This window comes from Pleurodeles waltl, chromosome 5, assembly GCF_031143425.1.
Source record: "Pleurodeles waltl isolate 20211129_DDA chromosome 5, aPleWal1.hap1.20221129, whole genome shotgun sequence".
Classification (NCBI taxonomy): Eukaryota; Metazoa; Chordata; class Amphibia; order Caudata; family Salamandridae; genus Pleurodeles; species Pleurodeles waltl.
Genome location: NC_090444.1, coordinates 1,126,708,550 through 1,126,734,286, shown reverse-complemented (window position 1 = coordinate 1,126,734,286; position 25,737 = coordinate 1,126,708,550).

The window sequence follows — 25,737 nt, the reverse complement described above, 5'->3', positions numbered from 1 at the left end:
GGCATAGAGGGGCAATTCCATGATCATAGACATGTTACATGGCCACATTCGGAGTTACCATTGTGAAGCTACATATAGGTAGTGACCTATATGTAGTGCACGCGTGTAATGGTGTCCCCGCACTCACAAAGTCCGGGGAATTGGCCCTGAACAATGTGGGGGCACCTTGGCTAGTGCCAGGGTGCCCTCACACTAAGTAACTTTGCACCTAACCTTTACCAGGTAAAGGTTAGACATATAGGTGACTTATAAGTTACTTAAGTGCAGTGTAAAATGGCTGTGAAATAACGTGGACGTTATTTCACTCAGGCTGCAGTGGCAGGCCTGTGTAAGAATTGTCAGAGCTCCCTATGGGTGGCAAAAGAAATGCTGCAGCCCATAGGGATCTCCTGGAACCCCAATACCCTGGGTACCTCAGTACCATATACTAGGGAATTATAAGGGTGTTCCAGTAAGCCAATGTAAATTGGTAAAATTGGTCACTAGCCTGTTAGTGACAATTTGAAAGAAATGAGAGAGCATAACCACTGAGGTTCTGGTTAGCAGAGCCTCAGTGAGACAGTTAGGCACTACACAGGGAACACACACATATAGGCCACAAACTTATGAGCACTGGGGTCCTGACTAGCAGGGTCCCAGTGACACATAACAAACATACTGAAAACATAGGGTTTTCACTATGAGCACTGGGCCCTGGCTAGCAGGATCCCAGTGAGACAGTGAAAACACCCTGGCATACACTCACAAACAGGCCAAAAGTGGAGGTAACAAGGCTAGAAAGAGGCTACTTTCTCACACCCTCGACGAGCGGCTAACAGTAGTTCTGGAAACATTTACACCGAAAACATATATATGCAACGTTTAAGCTTACCCACCAATGCTTTACCCACCCAAATTCAGTTGGTGTTTGGGCTGATAAAACAGTCAGTTGCCAGAAAGAAGGCTTATCTTCAGACCTGGCACAAACTGAAGATCTCACATTTCAAAACTCTAAATAGAGATCTTAAGAAATGAAGATGCTCCTACCAAGCCATATTTAGAATCTGCCATCGACAACGTCAACGCACATTCACTTAGGGACATTTATGTTACCCCTGCAGTTTTCAAAAGGGCAACCAAACACTCAATGAAAAGGCTCCAGGGTTGAAAGATAAGGCAGAGCTGTTGGAAAGATCTGATGGTTAGATGATATTAAAAAACTACAAAGTTCTTAAGCCTCAGCACTACCTATCCACAGAGTGGCCCCCACATTTAAAGGAAAAAACATATCAAGTTCTGTTTCGGTCAGCTTCCAGCTCAGTCTCACTCTCCACCTTGGCTAAGGCCTGAAACCTCAAATACTTGCTGTCTATCTGCATCTCGACGGAAACCTGGTCCATCTATTGTGCAACTGCCCCAAGCTTTTAATTGAATGGAGGGCCCTCTTAAAAGCACCTTTTAACACAAGGGGCATATGAACATGCAGGCAGACAGTAGTTGCCTGATTCAATTTCTTGGACATGCCCCTGAAATTTCGGCTTACCAAATTTATAACCCAAGCTGATCAAATGCTTAAGGCATCAGAAGAGGTCTTTACCTGTTGATTATAACTTAGAGCATTATTGAATCTAGAAGTTAAAGTGTTGTATGATTCTTTGACTAGTAAGCTGTAGGTCTGCTTTAATGCCTACTATATTATAATGGAAAGTTGTCCCCTTATGCATTGATTTTAAATAATTATGCATAATAAACTATTTTTTTATTTGGTGAGAGAACCATAAACTAGGGATTATCTAACCACCAGGAATCTACTATGGATCTTTGTGATACAAAGAAACAAAATTACCTATGCATTTCATGAGGAACAAACTGTATTAGTGATTGCTGATCTATAAAAGAATCTATAATGTGACTACAATCACCTCCTAAAATAAAATAACCATTATAATGTTGATTACATTTTTTGTAATATTGGGACAAAAAGTTAAATCTTTTAGAGTCTGTCCATAAACATTGAATATAATCCCTGGAATTGTGTTAATATGATGCTTGGCAGGGATCCCTCTACCCTTGTTATCTAATTCCTGAGAAATAAGATTAACATGTAAATATTTACTGCATACTATAACTCTACCATTCTTTTTTGTTCTGAGCTGGAGAAACAAGAACTATGCCCACCAAATGATTTTTAACCTAAAGCTTTACAGTTCTATAACAGGAGTTTCTTGTATTAGAAGTCAAGTTAATACTTATCAAGGAAGGAAATAATTCTCTATCTTTAATGCAGTTGTTTACAACTTTGACATTGCAAGTAATAACCCTGAATTGTATTGAATAAACAATGTGATTAATAATTCTGCTTAACAATGGAAATGAGATACAGCAATAGAATACTAGAGTGGACGAGAATGGATTAAAAGTGTTTGGATAGAAAAAGAGAGGGAAAGAAGAAGAAAAAGGGAAATGCATAAATAGGAAAAAAGTGTAAAGAGGACAAAACAGAAGGACGTAAAGCTAGATAGAAAATACTTACCATATAAATGGTGACTGAACATTTTTCCTACTTGGAGTAGAAAAGTGGGTGGGAATGGCATCAGCACAGGATGAGGATCACACACTCAGGTGATCAAAGGCAACAAATGACAATAGACTATAAGAAAAGAATAATGACATGAGGGCCATGAACAGCAAGAACACCTGAACGGAGAAAAAGGCAAAAGTTGTATATAGAAACAGTCAGATACATAAGAAAAGAAATCTGAAAGACAAGAAAAAATAACAACATTTAATACATTGCCGTACATAAAATGAAGCATAGCTAGATGATAGCTCGAAAGATCATACTTAAACTTGTAGAAAAGTTTATCTAAAATGACAGACTCAAGAATTATTGAAAAGAGGGACCAGACGTGACCGTAATCTCGCATGAGCCATTCCCTATAAATTGCTTATGTTCTGCACAAACCTCAAACATTGATGATTTATTCCTGTAGATGACTTTTAAGAAATAAAGTTGAATCAAAAGTTTAATCAAACCAAATTCAGCTCCCATTTATCTGAGCCATTGGGGAGGGTCAAGAAAGTCTTTCTGTCTGTTTGCATTAATGGTTCACAACACCCTGTTTGAAGATGAGTTTTCCACCACACCAAAGTAAATGCTTTTTGTCCCTTGCAGTAATTAGAAATTTAAGGAGATCTGTGAATTCCAGGAACAGAATAATAACCCCTCCATGTATAAAGGGTAATGAATTTGAGTTAACCTTTCAACTTTGCTTGTGAGCCCTTTGAATGTTTAAACCTAGCGAGCTTGGAAAATCCACAATCTGAGGTAAAACAGCTGTGGAGAATTAAACTGGGTCATTGCCTTAAATGTGTTCTGGAATGTGTGCAGAGGAATTGGTGTTATGTATGGTAAAATAATATGACTTTACATGAAAAAAAAACTAGAAATTCACTGAAAAAAACAAAGGCTAAAGTGACGTTAGGTTGGTAATACTATTTTGCAATGAAAAAACCTTACGAAGTGTCTTCATCAATTAGTCCCTTTAACCTTGTTTTTATAGTGAATATATATATATTTATGTATTCTGAGTGTGTGAGTGTGTATATATATATATATATATATATATATATATATATATATATATATATATATATATGTATGTATATAAATATATATTACTGCAAGTAGGCAGTGATAGTTAGGACTTAGTTTCCTTAGGAAAAGCATTTTTTGTTTTGCTAATGACTTTGGCGCTGTTGGTTTGACGAATATTCACAAAAGTTTCAAAACTAGTTTGCCACTCACTTCAGCTGCTGTCTTGAAAGTTTCATGGTGATTCATCAAGTGGGGGGCGAGAAAAAGGGGGGATCCCAAAACACATTTTCCCCATGCTATTTCCCTTAGGGATTATAGACATGACTGCAGGCCAAACCGCTGGACAGAACTACACCAACTTTGGCAGAAAGCTAGCTCATGGTCCAGAAAGAGTGCTTTTTGTAATGTAATGTAATGTAATTCGAGATTTATAAAGCGCGTTCCTACTCAAAGAGCATCGAAGCGCTGGGAAGAAAGCACATAGTAAAAAATAGACAGAGGATAAGAAAAATAACAGAAATAATGAAGACAGAAAGACATCCAATAGAAGAAACTGAAACAAACTGAATCAAAGACCCTGATCTTGATGTACCAAGAAATTAACGAGGAAAGAGCCAAGGTTTCACCATTTTCCTAAATTTCATATAACCTGATTCTTGCCTAATATTCTGTGGGAGAGAGTTCCATCCTCTGGCTGCAGCTACTGTAAAAGCTTTGTCTCCCCATTTGGCTTTATGTGTGCGAGGGACCTGAATCAAGTGAGCTTGGGAAGACCTCAAGCTTCTTTTAGGTACATGCAGGAGGAGTCTGGAAGTCAGGTACCGTTGTCCTATTCCATGAACTGCCTTAAAAGTAAGACAGAGCGACTTAAACTGGATACGCTGCGCCACTGGTAACCAATGTAATTCCCTGAGACTCTCTCTAACTGATATACATCGTGGGAGATTAAGAACCGCTCTGACAGCGGAATTCTGAACTAATTGGAGTCTTTTTATCAGCCCCTTATCCAGATTAAGGAACAGTGCATTACAGTAGCCTATCTTGGACATTACCAATGCCAGGATAGCAGATACTCTCCATTCATGTAACAGATAGGGGAAGATTTTTCTGAGCATTTTAATTGACCATAAACTGATGTTAACCACATGATTAATCTGTTTTTTAAAAGACAGATGTTCGTCGAACAAGATGCCTAGGTTTCGAGTAACAGTAGTGGGCACAGGGCAGTTACCACATTCAGAGGGCTACCACCGTGAGTTCCATAAATTCTTTCCAGGTCCAAAACATAAAACTTCAGTTTTGGTGGCATTCATTTTTAGCCAATTGGTCTTCATCTATTTACTCACTTCCACCATACAATTACTAAACTGATCTGCAACCTCCTCCCATGGCTGATTAATAGGAATCATAAGCTGGGAGTCATCAGCATATTAAGATGGAATGAAACCAAAAGTACGAATTAGACTAGCCAAAGGCGCTACATACACATTAAACAATGTGGGGCTGAGGGAATATCCCTGCGGAATCCCACATGGCAGAAGATGAGGTCTAGATTTGAAATCACCACAGCTCACTGTGGTCCATCTATTTGTAAGAAAAGACTTCAAAAGTTTAAGCGCCTTGTCCCTCAAACCCACATGATGCAAATGGGACATTAATAGTGTGGGAGAGATAGTGTCGAAGGCAGCGGATAAATCTAAAAGAACCAAAACGTCCCCCTTGCCTTCATCAACCATCCTTCGAATAGTATCGGAGGATGAGATTAGGGCAGTTTCAGTACTATGCCCTTTTCTGAACCCGTATTGGGAGATATCAAGAGCATCCACTTTTGTTAAAAACTCGATCAATTCAGAGTTCAAATTTTTTCTAGAATCTTTGCCAAAAACGGGAGACGTGCTATTGGCCTCAAATTACTCATGTCCTGATTATCCCCCTCTGGTATTTTCTTGAGGGGTACTACTATTGTTTCTTTCCAGATAGATGGGTACTCCCCAGACATATCTACCTCTTGGTAAATGGGGACCAACATCCGTGCCATTAAATCCGGAACCAAGTGAAAAATGGAAGGAGGACACGGATCCAGAGGGGAGCCCGATTTAATTTCAAGAATCTTCTTTTTAATAGTATCCATGGAAGGGGGTTGAAAATATGACATTAGTGACTGGCCATCTGCTGTAGCACTCTCTGTTATCGTGGGGGGTAATACTTTGGGAATGATCTGGGTATCAAAGTTTCTATGTATTTGCAATATCTTATTTTCAAAATGAAAATCAACTTTGTCACAGAAACCCTGAGAGTTTTCTAGACCAGCCGGCTTCATGGGCACAGTTAGGGCCTTAATAGTCTTAAAAAGTTCCCTGGGGGCATTAATAGCCTCCTTTACTTTGGTAGTATAAAATTTAGATTTGGCCATAAATTGTGCTGCTTTATAACCCTTTAGAGTGGACTTAAGGGCCACCCTTTCCTCAGGTACTGGATTAAGTTTCCACCGTCTTTCCTGCTGTCGATACTTTTTTTGAAGGAGTTTGAGGTCTTTTGTAAACCAAGGGTGACCTGGTTTCTTCTGACTATTGGACCTTCTAATTACAGGGGGTACCATTTCTTCCATGGTCATTTCCACTCCTTTCAGAAAGCTGTCAATCAGGGGCAAGGCCATAGCTTTCGTCTTATCCCAACCACCTTCTAAAGCTGGGCCTAATTCCTCTACTTTAACCTGTTTCCATACCCTGGCTACCTTGTTCGTTTCCACGTTAGCAGCCCCAACATTCTTTGAGGCGAGTTTAAATTTCAGCAGATGATGATCCGTCCAACTCAACTGTATCATGGTTACCTCCACCTGTTGAGTAGCTCGTGCAAACACCCCATCCAGAATATGCCCTGCAATATGGGTGGCCGACGAGACTCTGGAGGTCCAATCCAGGGCCTCCATAAAGTCAATGAATTCACGGATCTTAGGAGTTGACGTCTCATCAAAGTGCATGTTAAAATCGCCCAATATCACAGCTTTTGCAGACAGAACCATAGGTTCTATGAACTTAGGCCAAGACTGTAAAAAATGTTTAGTCGGTCCCGGTGGACGATATATCAATAGCCCCTCTAGTAGTACCCCACTGTTTTGAGAAATTGTAAATGTCATTGCCTCACATGAATCTGTTGAAGAACTGACGCATGTGCATACCAACGTAGACCTATAGATAATGGCCAGACCCCACCCCCGTTCTGAGGTCTATCAAGTCTGTGGAAGGTAAAACCTGGTGGAGAGGCAACAATAAAGTCTGGGTCCGCTTCTACTTTACCCCAGGTTTCAGTAATAAATAGACAAACAATCTGCCAATTATCAATCATTTCGCAGATTTCCTGTTTATGTTTGGGAAGGGACCTAGCATTTATTAAGGCATACTGAAAGCTGTAATTATGAAATGCCTTCTGTTTCATTTTTTTCTCTCCCAACCCTGCCGGCCTAATGTCTTGGTTTGTTACCTTTGTTGCCTCTATAGGGACTGGATTAGCCCAATTACAGGTTTCACAGGTCCAAATAGCTCCACCCTTCCTTAAAGGCTTAGATACTACATTATTAGTGGGATTAGGCGATAGTTTAATGTAATCTTCCTCTCCCCCAGATACTGCACAGCTATGAAAAAGGGCAGCATTTCTGGCCCCGGGGCCCGGTCGGGCGCGGACAGGCGCAGACGGGCTTGCCTTCGGCGCGCCAGCGGCGCGGTCGCTCGTTCTGGCACATTTATGCCTGCAGGAACGAGGCCCAGCCCAGAATCGGCTCCCTAACACTAGACTGCTAACTTGCGGTCCCAACAGGAAGGAGGGCTCTTACTGACCCTCACTTCCTGTTTAATACAAGTAAAAACGATTTCCACTCCCTCCACAGGCTATTTTAAACTAAACTCTTCTTCCCCAAACCCCCAGAACATTAAAAATACTCAGAAATGACTTTTGCACAATGTAATTTTTTTTTAAAAAACACACACATTAATTAAAAAAACAATTTTCCCTATTTTTCCTTATTTTTTTATTCTATTGTAATGTTGTGTACATCCATTCAGTAGTTTTGGAGTTATTTAAGAAAAAATAGATATAGATTTCTAGGGATACAAGTCCTTTTCGGATCTGACAGATCTTGTGGTGAGATCTGATTGGCTGCCAACACTTCAACCAGCAAGTGTTGGCAGCCATCATGGGGCTCAGACTCAGCCGAGTCCCAAGAAACAAGTAAAAATAAACAGAAGGGGGCAGGGTAAGAATACTCCAACCCCCTAGGCCTGCTGGTGGGGGCCCAAAGGGACCCCGCAAGGGGCAAAAAATGATTTATTTTCAATTTTGCTGGGAAATCACAGAGGATCTGCAAATCCACTGCAAAGTTGAAAAAAAAACGAGCAGTCTTCTGTGCTTGTTTTTACTAATCCCTCCAGGTGGTCCATGTGCCAGGGGGATTAATTATTAAATCCCTTGAAAACTGCACACTCTTGCCTTCTCCAGTGGGAGCACATCATAGAGCAGCCACACACCTTACCAGGAGTTTCTAAACTTGTCAACCCTATTGCACAACTATATGCCTAAAAAAACAGTGCATTTACATAGCAGGCCATGGATTCCCTGCGTGGTTCTGTCCCGCTAATAGGGTAAAAGCAAAGAACATAAAATGCCTTGTACGAGAACAGTAACATCATCACTTTGACTGCAAATCAACAGAAATTTGCCAACCCCAGAGGGGGACGGTGTCATGCAACATATTGCGCCAATAAAAGCGGGGCCAGCATGTGACGTTAACACAAACTGGATAAAGGGAAGAGAATTGCAGGGAAAAGTGAAAAAAATCTAGAAAAATGGCTGTTCTCATAAATGGGGATTTTATTTTCTATCACCAACCTTTCAAGGGCCAGTTTAAAAGTGCACGCACCTCACCTACTCAAACAATATTGTAAAAATATGAAAAGGCCAGAGATTGAGTCAGAATAGACATGCAGACATTAACACATGAAAGACTTGGTTTGTAATTTGTCTTTATTATGGTCACTGCGGCTGTAGTTTATTCTCAGACAGACAGTGCACCCCGCATGTTGCTTTGCAGCCCTGAGTACTTTCACACTTGTGGCTGTGATGAATGATGAAAGCTTCCATAAATCAGAGTTCCTCCGTAGCAGAAGGCCGGCTTGGCTTTTCCCATTTCCACCCTCCCCATTGCACTCCTCCCACTGGCTCAGACCTTGAGACCAAAATTTGCGCAGCTGCTTTGAGAGACACTACGGAACACATATAGCCTTGTCAGTGCGGACTACAGGGCAAGGCAGGATACTTCACTGCCCCAGAGCACAGTAGAGAGGGCTTCAGCAAAGGTGACAATGGGGGTAGTGGATCAAGGGCAGAGGGCAATAACTGGCCGGGACCTGGAGCCAGCAACTGGAGGTAACGGAGGATGCCCATCTCCACCCCAAGGGCTCCGGACTTCATGTGTCGCATTTGTGGGGGGAGTGAGTCACTGTGCCATTCTAGCATGGAAGACAGTGAGGTGCACGCTGCAAAAAGGAGTAGCGCTGTGCACTGATGGGAAAACCTAGTACTGCACAACTGAGGTGTGCTCAATGTCAACTTAGTTCTATACCTTCAAAATCTAACAAAATGTCACCTGGAACTGATTTTAGCAGAACCAACAGCCAAAAGGTCTAAAAGCTCACTACAAAGTATTTTCTTGCTCTAGATTAAACAATAATCTATCAAAATTGAGGGCACTTATGCCATAATCATCACAGATGTATCAGAAAGGCTAGATTCTTATATCAGAAATGAACATTTATATTCCTTTAGGTCATGACATCAAGCAATATTATGATACGGTACAGTGTGAATAAATGATTCAAATAGTGCAGACAACGCAGTCCTCACATACACTTACACATAGCAATAAAACAATATAATACAATACAATCCACTGTTCATTTTCCAATAGCCTTGCTACATATCAGGGATAGCCTGCTGTTTAGGGCTCCTCCCCACAGGTGCAATTAGTCCTTAGACCATGTGGGAAAACATAGTCAACTTTCGATCTCTAAAAATCTTTGAGGACTCCTCAGCACATCGTCATCCACTGTCACACCTACTAACATTTCAAATTAATTGTAATGAAAATAGAATCCAGTGCCACAAAATTACTTGTGTCCACTCAACACCAAGTCAGGGGACTAAGCAAGCTTCAACATTCCAGCTATAGGGAGCCATGCCACCCATCACAGTGTGAAGGTGAATTACTCAAGAACACTTGCTCCATGACAACAAATCCACCAAACGGTGATCAGGTCAAAGCCATGTGAAATAACACTCGAACAGGCCCATCACGCTATGCCACTCAAATGTACAAAGCAGCCAGTACCTTCTGTCTTCAAAATGGCGAGAGTTCCCTTCTCTGGGTGAATTGAATAATACCAACACTAGAATCCACTGTAAAACAGTAAAAAATATCCATGTGTCAAAACACCACAACTGCCTTCATCCTTGTGAGACACCTCAAAAATGATGGAAGGTAAAACTTACTATAAAATTCCTTATTGGTCCATGGGGCACTCTTAAAATCATGCCCTGCTGCATATTTCACTGTGGGTATATAAAACACCAAATTATCGTCAATCCACATGAGCCACTTTTATGACTCAACTCTCCAATATCCTCAATACTTCAGAAAGACTCACCATTTACTTATAAATTCATGCTGCGGGGCCCAAAATGGGCACTCCTCAACTAAACACTTTGCATGCTACTATCTCCACATTATCTCAACTTTAGGAGGACGCAACAGATGCGCAGTCATTATCAATATGAGGGTGACTCATCAACTGGAGCCCCAAATAATATCCACCATCTTGGGGGTATGCAAATCCAAATCATAATGTTAATCTAGAGTTTCTCAATGCCTCGAATCCATCCGGTCTTACATTAGATCTTAAAAGGCAATGCCATCACTGAATCTAATTAAGGTCGAGGTCTCACCCTGGTACTCCAGGACTATCATATGCCTCTTACTACTCAAGACACCTGACCTTAATACCTTCCTGATCAAGTAATGAAATGACCTAATACTCTCTGCATTTTACACTGTGGAGAAGTGACAAAACCATACATACATACATATATATACATTCACTTAAAAAACAAAGGTTACTAGGACGTTATAGTTTGGTTATAGAATTTAAAAAATCCGTAGAAATTCACTTAAAAAAACAAAGGTTACAGGGAATTTATAATTAAGCTCACATTTTAAACGTAAAAAACATAGAAATTTACCAGTTATAGTTAGAGTTACCTCAACTAACTATAACTCTAGCCCTAAAGTAACTATAACTGGTGCCCTCACCATGCACAGTTTTTGATCAAAAATGTTACTGCAAATATTATATCGATATTATCAGCGACTTTATCAAAGCTGTCATGAGTGCTGTGATTTGTGGGTTAATTAGCAGTGTATGGCAGCCATGCATATTATTTATAAGCCCCGGATAGGTGGTGGACTCCAGTGCAGCGGGAGGCGGCCAATAACCCCCCACCCCCTACTATTCTAAAAATGCCCCCAGGAGTTGGCCTACCCTGGAGCTTTGTAATAATGAAGTGCAGGAGACCACGTTCAATTTTTTTATATTTTATGGTGGATCCATGGATCCACCGCAACTGTGGCCGTAAAATAAAAAAATGCTTCTTAGCCTGGGGGCCCTTTGAGACCTCCAGCACTAGAGCTAAGGGGTCAGAGTGTTCATACCCTGGCCCTCTTTGTATTTTTCCGTTATTTATTTCTAGGACTGGGCTCAAGCCGATTCCCAAGATGGCTGCCAACACTACCTGGTTTGAAGCGTTAGCAGGCAATCAGATCTAAGTACAAGATCGGGAGGGGTCGTGAATATTTTGCGAGCCTTTGTATACAAATCTGGATTTCTTTGAATTTCTCAAACACTACTAAACCGATTTACACCAAATAACAAAAAGGGCTCTTTCTGGACCAAGAGCTACCTTTCTGCCAAATTTGGTGTAATTCTATCCAGTGGTTTTTGCGCTATCGCTGTTTCCTACAGGAATTAACATTGGAAACGCTGTAAATTTCACCCCTTTATCTCAGCCCCTGCTTGATGGATCACCCCAAAAATGACTAAACAGCAGCTCACATGACTGTCAAATATTTTGGGAAACTTTGCGTGAAGATTCGTCAAGCTGCACCAGAGATATAGGCAAGCAAAGAACAGCTTTTTCTATAGAAACTAGGTCCTAAATATAACTACCTAGTGGAAACTACCACTGGGTAAGATATATATATATATCTATCTATATATATATATATATATATATACACACACACACACACATATATATATGTACATATATATATATATATATATATATATATATATATATATATATATATATATATATATTAATTAATACACACATATATAAAAAAAGCTATTGGTGGCCGCCAGTAGGTATGTATAGTTACAACCTAGTTTCCATAGAAAAAGTGTTTTTTGACTTGCCTATATCTTTGGCACCGTTTGTCGAATCTTAATGAAATTTAAAACAAAAAGTGCCCTGGTGATTCTTGTTTCCCGTGGAAAGTTTGGGGGTTGTCCGCCGAGTGGGGCCACAAAAAAGGGCGGGTCAAAAAGTTGTGTTTCCCATAATAATTTCCATAGGACATTTAGACACACCGACAGCCCGAACCACTGGGCCGAATTACACCAAATTTGGCAGAAAGCTAGCTTTTGGAATGCAGATTACGCTTTCACTTAATCCATTCAGTAGTTTTTGAGATAATAAAGGAAATCCAAATTTGTGTATCTGGGATTGGGGATAATTTGCGAATATTCACAAATCTTCACGAATGCGCGTGTGAAAGGATGCGCTGTAAATGGTTGACTGCAACCTGACTAGAAAGTATTGGCGTCCATTTTATTTCATGGGTATGGTCCCCATGGGTGAAAATCCTAATTGAAAGTGGCACAAGGGGTCAGGGTAGAGGTACCCTGACCCCAGGGTGTGATACAGGTGTGTTTTAGGTACAAATCATGAACTTAAAATAATTTAGCATAACCATGCCCGATAACCATGAAAACTCATGAATTTTCATAAATTAATCACAAAATATTTGTGGCTTTGAAAAAATTTGGAAGAGAATCTAGAGTCATTCATACATTAATTTGTTCACTTATACATGCACTCAGAGACTCATGCACCCACTCACATACCCACTCACACACTTATGCACCCACTCAGACACTGACACACCCACTCTAGGACCCACTCGGAATCTCATGCACCCATTTGCAGACCCACCCAGACACTGACAGAACCACTCACAGACCCACTCAGCCACAGATGCACCCACTCACAGACCAACTCAGACACTGATGTACCCACTCATATACCCACACAGTCCTTAATGCATCCACTGACAGGCTCACACAAAGACTCATGGACACACTTACAGATGCACTGAGGCACTAATGCTACAACTCAGAGACTCACTCAGATACAAATGCACCCACTGATAGATCCACTGAGGCACTCATGCATACACTCACATACTCACTCAGAGGCTCATGCATGCAGTCATGGACTCAGATACTCATGCACTGATTCAAGGACCCATTGCGCGAGGTGTGCATTCACTCACTCACACAACCACTGAGGTACTCATAAGACTCTAATAGACCCTCTCAGACACTCATTGATGCACTCATAGACTCTGAGACTCTGACAGACCCACTGAGGCAATAATGCACAAACTCATATACCCACTCAGAGAGTCATGTATGCACTTATGGACTCAGAAACTCATGCACCCACTGAAGGACTCAGTCAGATACTCATGCACGTAGTCACACACCCACTGAGGTATCCATGCAGACACTCATAGATGCACTCAGAGACTCACAGGCACTCTTATGGACTCAGAGTCTCATGCCCTGACTCACGGACCCAGTGAGAGACTCATGCACTCACTCACAAAACCACTGAGGTACTCATACAAACACTCATAGAATTACTCAGACATTCATGGATGCACTCATATTCTCAGAGACTCATGCACTCACTCACAGACTCACTCGGATACCCATGCACCACTGACAGACCCACTGCACACAGTCATATACCCACTGAGAGAATCATGCACACCCTCATGGACTCAGAGACTCATGCTACGACTTAAGGACTCAGAGAGAGACTCATGCACTCAGTAATACACTCATTGAGGTTCTCATGCACACACTTACATACTCACTCAGAGACACATGGAAGTAGTCATGGACTCAGAACTCAGAGATTCATGCACTGACTCACTGACCCAGTAAGATACTCATGTGCTAACTCACACAACCACTGAGGTACTCATACAGACACTCATAAAACCACTCAAGCACTCACGGATGCGCTCAGAGACATACAGACTAATGCATCCAGTCAGAGACTTAGTGAGGCACTCATGTACCTACTCACATACCGAGTAAGGCACTCATGCACGCGGTCACACAATCACTCAATCACTCAGGGAATTTGAAATGGTTTGGTATCTATTGAATGTCTGCTTTTGTTGTACATATTTGTGGCAGAGTCACAAATTTTAAACAAAATATTTATATTTATATAGAAAAAGTTATTTTTTTTGGACAATAGGGTGGCTCCTTCATTGGGATTACCAGTTTTACCCCAGTAAGTGTCCCCAGATCATTACCACCACAGTGCACAATCATGAGGTGAGGGGGTTCGGAATCCCTAATGGTTTTTACCAAAGGGAGAAATTGATGCCACTTTAATCCTCTCTGGTCAATCGAAGTACGTTCTACATTTGGCAAATGGAGGTCTCTGTCAATGTCACTCTTTCTAGCATACTCCCTAGCCCAAAACACAAAGCTGTGTTTTGGGATACAATCCACACTCTGAGGGTTACGAAGGCAAGCAATAATACCTCACAGAAGAAGGCTTGAAGAGAATGAGATGTCTTAAAAATGAAAGTTAGTTAAAATAGAGGAAAGGAGTTGTTTGAAAAGAAGGAAACATTTAATTGGATGGTGTTAATGTGCAGATAGTTTAAATTAGACTGTGATTTTTAACGGTAAGTAAGTACATCTGTGATTGGCTGTGCCCAAAATAAATAAAATATAATGCGGTCTTTGATATGGTTACATTTGTAAAGAGTTAAGCACTCCTGCTGCATTTCATTTGGACAGTCATGTGATTTTTGTAAACTATATGGTACACTTTTGACCTAGTAGTTCCAGTGGGTTGGCATGGAAAGCTTTCTAAAGGAGTGTTGGGGGAAGGGTGTTAAAGAGGTAGAACTCTTTTTAATTGAAATGAAAGCTGTTTGTTAATGTAGAAAAATGAAGAACTGTTTTTGTTATTGTAGAGTTTTTATTGAAGTGTAATGCAGTAGTAAAGTTTGATGAATATTTGTGAATTTATCACAAAGTTACACAGGGGGCTGTGCTGAAGGTTGCGAATAATTTGCAAATAACCACAAATAGCCTAGATTCTAGGGTTTCTTTATAGAAGCAAAGAAAGGGTTAACAAAAAAAGCCATTCACAAGTGGAGTAAGAAAAGTTAAAAATGAAGGTATGTTTTGATTCGGTATCTTCACCAGTATCAGGGAATGTAAAGTTGAAAAGGTTGCCATTAAATGGTTGCTTTGTATGAGAGTGGTGTACTATTTTTATGCTAAGTTTTAACATTGTCTAAGAAACTTGAATCTATCTATTAAGAGCAGCAAATTTGACCAACAAACTCAATTGTGAGGTATTTAAATTAGATTAAATATAAAATGCTATTTAAAATGTATATGTGTATCTGAGGCTCGAGCCTACTTCTACCAGGCCTGAGTGTGCAGTTTTACTATGCGTTCAACTTGACATTAGAAAAGCCCTCAGCAACACAGCCAGAGAGCCAATCATGCAGCCAGTTGCAAACACATTTAGAGACCATAGAGTTACTAAAAGAGCCAATCATATACCACCATACTTACTTCAACATCTGGGGGCACACCCATAGAGGGACTGATACAGTCACTCAGATATTTAGATAAATAGTGACACAAGTAGTGACACAACCTACTCACCCATTCAGGCAACTAGTACTTTAAACATGGCTCGGATCTACTACTGCAGAGCCTGTAGGTGCAGTTTTACTGCCAGCTCGACCTGAAATTAGAAACTTCCCTTGCCAAGTCTTAAACTCTTGTTGTACTTCACATAATTCATCCCTCAGCTAGGCTGTAGGTAGGGCATAGAGCATAGTGTTTTGTGGTTAAAACATAAGATATGTCCTTTTCAGATTCACTTAGTTACAATTGCAATTGCAGACCCATATGCTCAGTAATACATCCAATCTCCCACCCATAATGCAACTGACATACCTATTTATAGAAGCATAGAGGCATCATAAATAGATACATGCTACATGAGCACAGAACATGAGTCTGTCACTCTATGAGTGTGTGCATGAATATTGAGCGTGTCTCACTATATGTCCATGAGTACCTCAGTGGATCTCTCAGTGCATACCTGAGTCTCTGAGTGGGTCTCTGAGTATGTGTGTGAGTACATCAGGGGGCCTGCATGTGAGTGCATCAGAGTCTGAGTCTCTTAGTGCATGCATGAGTCTCTCAGTGTATCTCTGAGTGTGTTTATGAGCATCTCAGTAGGTCTGTGAGTGCAACCAACAGTTAAATGTTGTCAAAGTAAGGTTTCATTTGTTTTCTCTTTACAGACATCTACTAATACTTGAAAGAAGAAAACTGAAATACCAACAAAAAGTCAAAGAAGAAAGTGAGAGAGGAAAGTTTATTATCTCCTCACAACCGAAAAACAAAAGGGGCAAAAAGCAGAGAATGGAATGAAAGAGAAAAGAGCTACTGGTAAGAAAACAAAAACGTTCCTTCAAGTAGTATGTGCTAAACTGTAAAGTGATCAAAAGCAAGTCAATAGAAAGCAAAATTTTAAGTTAGCTAAGAAAGGAGAAAAAATGTATGAGATTAAGAGTAAAACTCCAAACAATAAAGCAGATACTTTAAGCAGAAGACAGAAGCAGTTTAAGGAAATAAGAGTTAGAATGTTTCACAGTAGGGTAATTCAGAATCTCGTAAAAACTATGAAGGAGAAGAGAAGCAATCAAACAAAAGGAATGTTTTGAAGCTATTGTTGATAAGGCTTTTGCCCTCAAGAGGAAGCTATTTATTTTGATTCTGCACAGAATGAAAACACTGGATAAAACAGTGTTTACTATAAGGGAGGAGAAGCAAAAGGAAAGAACTTCTGAATAGAAGTAACTTTTCCAAAATGTTCAATGGTGAATGGAAGCATACTTCCAGCACTGAGCCTTATTTTAATGAAGAAAGCTACTTCCAAGAGAGCACTTTAGGGCATGCAGTTGAAACATCTGGACAATGTTATGAGATGAAGAAAGGTAGTCCTATTGCAAAAGAGGAGATGGTATCTAAAAATGTAGAGGAAGTGATAGCTAAAGAGGTACAGGGAAGGCATAGACAGACACCTGTGTATAAGTGGAGCTTTAGCAGTATTTGAAGTGTACGGCAAGAATCAATTGCTATATTGAGAACATTCCTTTGTATATTTCCCTGCAGAACCTGAAAAAGAAAAAACGTTTATTGTAAGGATTAGATCCATGCAAAATAAGGAAGTACACAGATTTACAAGGACATTCACTAGCATGTCTATCGAAGAAAGTGTGTCACAGCACTTTTCAGAATTTTAGAATGCTAACTGTACACCACTCGAAAATGCAAACTTTAGTTAGAAGGCTTTACTATGTCAAACCTCCTGCTCTATGTATAGGAGAAATAACTAGAGTACTGTTCCATGGTACAGTAGCAGATGTAGAAGGAGTTTGTGAAAATGTTAAATTTATTTGGTCCTGAACAGCAGTGTGGGAAAAATAAAGAGTTGGGATGTGAAGCTTTGGAGGAACAGGACACAGCTATTAGTGTTGATAACTTTACAGAAGAGATTAGAAAGTTCAACACAGTTTAATTATAGAAACCAAACTGTGTTTGTATAGGTTGTTGATGCACTCACTATAAAATTCACACTTGAAACATCCTTGTGCCCTCTTAAACTGAAGAAGAGAACAAGGATAAGTGGCAAAAAGTTGTTGCTTATGTATTTGAAGAAGAATGGTTTAGTTTGTCTATACAACAAATTATATGAAAGTACTGCTATGATAAGTTAGAGGACAATAGAATGCCAGCTAGAGAGGTGCATAACAAGTTAGAGTTAGTTTAAATTCCACAAGAACGTTTAGATTTAAATGTTTATGAATCAATTCTTATACAATGTGTATACCCTTTCCAAGCCATAGTATGTTTAGAACTGAAAACAGGGAAATTACCTCGGACAGAGCTACAAAAAAATCTTAAGGGTAGAGTTGTGTACGTGCCATTAGATTTCAAAAAGAATATTGAAACTACAGGGGTACAGAAAGATTTTAAAGATGCACTTGTTATTTTAGTAAATGGTGTTCCTACAAAGACCAAAAAGATATGACAAGAATTAGTGGATGTTAATAAGCTCAAAAAAGCAACTTTATACCTGGTGCAAAATAACATTTATAGATAAAACACATATAGAGGATGAAACATTACTGTTAAGTGGTCAGATTGAAAAGGTGGACCAATCAAGATCAGAAGACATTTATGAATACTACATCATCCACTTCTCTTCATTCTAAAGAATTTATTGGTGATGCAGTTGACCTATTTCAATTGAAGCAAAGCAAAAGGAGAGGCTTGCTGTTTTCCACAACTGTTTCCCACTGGAGAAGGTCGAAGCTGTTGACCGCCCCGTACAGATACCAGCAGCTGAATACTGGTTAACCAGATTATATTTTGAGGATCCTAGATTTTGCCAGTATTTTCCATTCATTTTTCATTGTCTCTTTGAGAGTGACTTGTCTGGACTTTCATATTCTGTAATTCATGTACTGAAGACAAGAGAAAATCCTCAATACATTTGTGCCAAACAGTTAATTGAAAACATTCATGGAAAGGATGAAAAGTTGGAGTACAGCTTGATTAACTTGATGGCGTGCCAACATGGCACCAACAAGTATTGCTATCATCGTCACACTGAGCTGAAATTAATTTTGAGAAATTTAGGTGCATCTACTTGGTTTCTGACACTCACTTGTGCTGAGAATGTATGGTATGACCTGCTTGATTTTTTCAGAGAAGCAAACTCTAATATTAAAGACATTAAACTGAAGACAGTGGGAGAACCCTGTTCCTTGTATACCACTAATGTTTGAACATACTTAAACCACTGATTGTAAGCTATGATGTCTTTCATCTGCAACTGGAGAAACCTTCTTGGTGAAGTAATTGATTTCTTTTGGCACAAAGAGTATTAAGCAAGGGGTTCTCCTCATATTCACACGCTATTATAGATAAAAATTGCACCTAAAGTTGGAACAGACAGCGATGAATCTGCCCTGTCTTTCATTGAACAGTATGTGACATGCACCATTCCAAAAACATACTGGTGAAAAAGGTTTGAAACAACAAGTTCTGTGCTTCCAAAATCACAGATGCAGAAAGTACTGCCATTGACGATATAGAAGCGAATGTACATTTTATACAAGATTTAGTTTGGGATTCCCTCGACCTGTCATTTCACAAGGAAGAGTAAACAGCTTTCTATCTGCAGTCAAACATATATTGACACAAACGCCACCAAAAAAATACAACCTCAAAAGAACATAGTCCACAAAGTACATTAATGATTATAATCCAGTCATTTTAAAGATGTGGAAGGCAAACATGGTCATACAGTGTGTTGCAGATAAATCTATTGCTGTTACTCCGTACGTCACTTCATATAGCACCAAATCTGAGAAGACAGAGATGAAGGAGATGTAGGAAGAGATTTCTGCAGAAAAGAGTCTTAACAAGAAATTGTACAGTTTCAGAATATAAATGCTTTCCCACAGAGAAATTGGATCTTATGAGTGCCTGGACAGGCTGAGCTTGTCTAGTTTATTCTCAAAGTCAAGGGGAATTGTTTGGGTAAGTTTAGGGCTTGCAAACACTTGAAATAGAGTGTTAAAGTCTTTCCAAGACATTCAGTATCTAGCAGAGTTTGATCCAGAAACTCGAGATTGTAAAATCTAATATGTTAGACACATACTACCGAAAAAGAAGTCCCCATCTAGAAGACCTGTGCCTTTATGAAGTACTTCAATACTGCAGATATAGAAGCAATGTATTGGAAAACACAAAAGAAGGTAAATATGCAGTTGTTGGATATGACGGTTATTTGGTAAGACACACCAAAGGACTAATTAACCACAGCAAACTTAGTTGCCAAATTACAGAGAGAAGAGAGTTTTTCTACTTGGCACTTCTACAACTGTTCATGACTTGGCATGCCAAATCAAAACTACTTAGAGACTATGACTGCCATGGAGATTCCTCTAATGCTGTGAAAGACAGCATTAGGTGTTCAGTCTTTCCACAATACTGCAAATGCTGAAAGATGGGATGAAACAGGAAGAAACTATTGCAACTAAGATAACTAAGGAGAGCTCACAAAGCAGCCAAAGTTCTGGGCCACACGGTCAACATCCTCTTGGAGAACCAGTTATTCAAAATAAAGCAGCCATAGCTATGCATGAGGTAGAGACTGTAATGCAGCAAGCAAGAGTGGACATTGTTGATTTTGAACAGTTAGTACAACAGCTAAAGAGCGAAGAGAAAGAAATCTATGATGAAGTGAAAGGTAAAATAGAGCACAGATTTCTCCATGAAAAGAAACATTGGGCATGCTCTTCATTTAAACCACTGCTACTATACATCAGTGGTCAAGCTGGCACCGGAAAAAGCTTTCTAATTAAAATTCTCACTGAGTATGTATAGAAGACTACAGAAGCAAATTTATTGTGTGTAGTAACAGCACCAACAGGAATAGCTGCCCTCAACATTAAATGTATTACTTTCAATCAGCTACTTATGCTTCCAGTTGAACATAATAATAAACTGGAGTACCAGAAATTATCCGGTAAAGCTTGTCATGAAGTGTCCAGAGTTTTGAAGAAACTGAATCTTTTAATTATCATTGAGGTGAGCATGGTGTCAAAATGAATGCTTGACTTCATGCACTTAAGAATGCAGCAAATTTTTAAAACAGACTCTTTGCAAAAAAGCATTTAATTATCTTCGGGGATCTACTGCAACTCACTCCTATGAAAGAACAACCTGTTTTCAAGACACCTCTCCATAATGAAACAAGAAATTCTTTGGGAAGTATTGGGAATGTAAATATTTGGTTAAACTTTGAATATAAGGAACTAGCGAAGAATATGCACCAAAAACTTAACATAGAATATGGAAACATCCTAAGGGACATTAAAAGTAAGAGTTTTGACAAAGGATGGAAAACATGCTTTAGAAAGTCGCCTTATTAAGAAATTATTTTCATCAAATAGTACAGCAGCCCAACTAATGCACACATTTATTAAAGAAGAAAAATCCATACTCTGTTTAATGCCCACACTTCAAGAGTTTTCCATGTATTGTATGGTTTTTGCTTGTAAAGGATTTATGTGTCTTGTACCAACATTTTTCATTCCTTCTAGTATATGCTGTCACTATCCATAAATTACAAGTTTTAAGTGTAAGTACAGCTTTTATTAACATTTGAAGTACAGTATTCAAAGAAGGTATGGCATATGTAGCATTATCGTTTGTTAGAACATTGTCTGGTTTGTTTTTAGTTTAATTTGATGAAAGCTAAGTTAGTGCTGATATAAGCTCTGTGAGAGAGTATAACTGATTAAGAGGTTTATACACTCCTCACTTAGGTAAATATACTATTTATGAGAAATGGATAATCTGTCCAAACAGAAATCTTCCAAAAGAGTTGACGGATGTTGAAGAGAATGAGAAAAAAAGGACAATCTAGAAAGCGACAAGAAGAGGTAATTGGAAAATAAGGGAGATATTGTAGGTTACCTGCTGGAAGACAATTCAGGTGTCAACTGCTATGCAAATGTTGTTTTCAATGAACTTCTCCAAAGGAGATAAGAGGTTGTGTCTTACACTGTATCATTTGTTACCATGCTTACTGAAATGACAGTAATACAATCTGCTTCAGCCATTCGAGCCCTCGTAGATACATGTAGTGGATCAGTAGTATTTACTCTCAATAGTTAACAAGACGCACAATAATTTATAATGGTCATACTGGGAGCATTAGAAGAAGTAAATATTGATGAGTTATTTGGACTCAGTTACAAATTGAACCATAACTGTGAAGATTGCTGTTTTATATCGTGTATTTAAATAAATTGTGAGTGACTTCTGTACTTGACACTACCATAAAGCAAAACTGTGTCCTTTGACAGATTGATAAAAAACGCAAACAGAAAGATGACATGCTTAAATTGTAGATTAGATGTTATATCTATATTGTATCTACAAAGAACTGTAAAATATCTTATACTAATGCTACAATGGTGCAGAGCAGATGCATCTAAATTGGAAACTGAAATTGCAAACTTCAATGCTGGACAAGTTTCAATTTCTGAAAAAACGTATACAACTGTAGCTATTATTTTTCACAAAGGAGTTAATGTAACATCTGGACACTACCCTATCTTTTTAAATACTGAAACTGGATGGACAGAATGCAATGATGAAAAGCTTATACTCAACCAAAACCACCTTTCAACCTATCAAATTGTTATATTCTCTTTCTTCAAACAAAATTCTAACGTATTTGTGGAAAGAAACTAATATACAATATTTCTTCTATTGAGATTCTCAGAGTTTTAGACATTATTTGGCCTACTGGGGTGATGTCTTTAAAAAGTTCTGCAAAAGTTAAGAAACCACTGCTTATATTCAAGCAGAGATTACCTTATAAACTACCTAATTCTTACCTTCTGTTTCTTGAACCACATTTCTTTCTAAGGAGGATTGTTACTAAAAAAATGGAATAGTTTACTCCTGGAACTTCTAATACAATAAGTTAGGACATCATACAGCCTACCAAGGGTGATGTCTTCTTTAGGGATTCTAATGATTGAAACAGACTTACTCTTTGAAGAAAGAAAAAGACATACCACTAAACTGGAAAAACAGTTAAGTATCTTATTAGATATTCAACTACTTTTTAGAAAGTAAAAATGGATGGGCAGAATTTCATAAGAAGACAGTCACAATTAAACAGATGTTCCAAAAACAGCTGCAAAATAAAAAAAAAAACAATTAGAATTATAACTCTGGTGTGCTCTAATCCTTGTTAACGGGTTACCAGATTCTTCAACATCATGTGGTCTACCAAGGGTGATGTTTTTATGAGGCTTTTCATTCACTCCCATCCTTCATACATATTCATTGTATTATTAAACTCTTATAGAAAAATACTTATATCAACGTATATCGCTGGCGGTACACATGACCACATTATGAGTGTGGCAGGTTGGCTACAGCCAACCCGCCACTTCTGCACTCATACCGCCATGACGGTATGACCTGCCGGGCCAGAGATATAAATTTCCGACCCTGTGAGCCACAGAGTACCTCCGGCGGCATTATGAGATGGCCTACCACCATGGTTTCCATGGCGTTAGCATCACCTAGCACACACTAATGCATAGACTAATATACTAAGGCACACACTATTGCATATGTTGACACACCCAGGAACACACTTATACAAACACTATCACACACACTCTCATGCATTCACGCACACACTCATGCATTCACTGATGTAGTCAGGCACCCACTGGTGCATACACTAACACACCCAGACACACACTGACACATGTGCTGACACACCCATGCTCACACGGATATATACAGTAATACACCCCAGCACACACTCATGCATATGCTGACACACCAAGACACACACTGATGCATACAATAACATACAATACACATACTGACATATATGCCTACACACCCAAGAATAAACTATCACACCCAGGCACACACTCATGCATACACTGATATACTCAGGCATCTACTGATGTATATGCTACCATTCCCAGGCACATAACATGCATACACTGACACACTCATGTACACACTCATACATACACCTATACATCCAGGCACACTCTGATGTATACACTATACACTAACACACTCAGACAGACACTGATGCATACACTAAGACACCCAGTCACACACTGATAGATACACAAACACATCCATGCACACACTGTCATATATGATGACACACCCAGGCAAACACTGATACATACACTGAAAAACCTAGGCACATACTAATGCACATACTGACACACTCAAACACACACTTTTCCACAGTCTGGCATTCCTAGGCACTTACTTATACATAGACTGATGTGTATATATTCACACACTGACATATGCTGATACACGCTGATGCACTAACACACCCATGCACACACTCATCCATAGACTGATGCACCTAAGCACATGCTAATGCATATGCTGACACACCCAGTTACACACTCACACATCCAGGCAGACACTGGTGCATTTACTAACACACCCACACACACAGTTATGCATATACTAATATACTCAGGCACAAACTCATCCATACACTAACATACCCAGGCACCCACTAATGCACATGCTACCACACCCAGGTGCACAGTCATTCATACACTGATACATCCAGGCACACAATGGTGCATACATTAACACACCGAGGCTCACATTAATGCATATACTAACACATCCAGACACACACTTATGCATACACTGACACAGCCAGGCACACACTTGTGCATACACTGATACACTCAGACACCCACTGATGCATATGCTAACAGACACAGGCACACACTGATGCAAACACAAAGATACACAGGCACACATTGATGCATACATTCACATACCCAGGCACACAATGATGCATACACTAACAGACCCATACACACACTCATACACAGAATGACATACCCAGGCACACACTATTGGAGGTACTGACACACCCAAGTAAACACAAATCCATACATAGACATACCCACTCAATCAGACATACAAACCATTATATACGCTTTTACTCACATATTGGCTGTTAGTGTGACAGGCATTCAACAAACGTATATACACACACCTACTAACAGGTGCATACAAAAGGCATATCAACAAAAATCATATTGTTAATCTTTCTTTTATCCAGATAAGGTGGTTCTAAAAAGAACCTTTTGTTTTTTTGGGAGTTTTCTGGAACTTTTTTTTTATATTTTCCATTTGTTTTTTTGGGGTGTTTTTTGCTTTTAAAGTGGAGACTGTTACAAAAACATACAGAAACAAGATGCACAGAATTAGTGCATGCAGAATACACTTAAAACAACAACAAAATAGTACTTATGGCAATTAGGATAGCAGAAAATGATTGCTCCACAAGAGAAATAACCTTGTTGCACTTGCAATAAAAGATGCCCCTGTCCAGGATAACAGCTGGAAAAACTTCTGAGCCAGGCACTGCAATAGTGTCTCCCAGTGTCTAGGATGCATCACCTATAGATCTTTCAACAGAATGGTGGTCTGTGACTATATTTCTTTGAAGTCGCCCTAGACAAAATTTTGTTGCACTTGGTGTGCACACTCTTTTTATCTCCGAATGGGATGGGGAAAAAATTCCAGGTAATGCTTTCCTTGTGTCTTGGTTGTTCTTCTTCAGAAGAAGAGGAAGACGTTTCTTCTGGATCTGCAGCCTGAGAAGATGTAGAGGCTGTCATTTTAATAAGCAAAATCACCCAAAAGAAAAACATTCTGAAAGGGGCGAAGCAGCCTTTCCAACTTCATAGCAAAAGGCAAACAGGCAAAAAAAATGGGAGTGGACTTTCTTTTCACACATGAAGTATGTTTTAGCCAATCAGATCTCTTTATTCCTGTGTCACATGATATTGGCAAAGACATTGTAATGACATCCACTGATGCATATATTAACACACCCTGGCACACACTGTTGCATACACTAGCATACCCAGGCATATGAAATGGCTTTTATAGGAAAATTACAATTTTTTGGTAAAATTGGGTTAATAAAAGACTGGGAAAAACATAACTTTCTAACTTGTACCATGTAATTTGCATGCAGGTGTTTCATGGCAGTTTATAGCTCATTCTGCTACATTATGAATGCAACTTATGAAC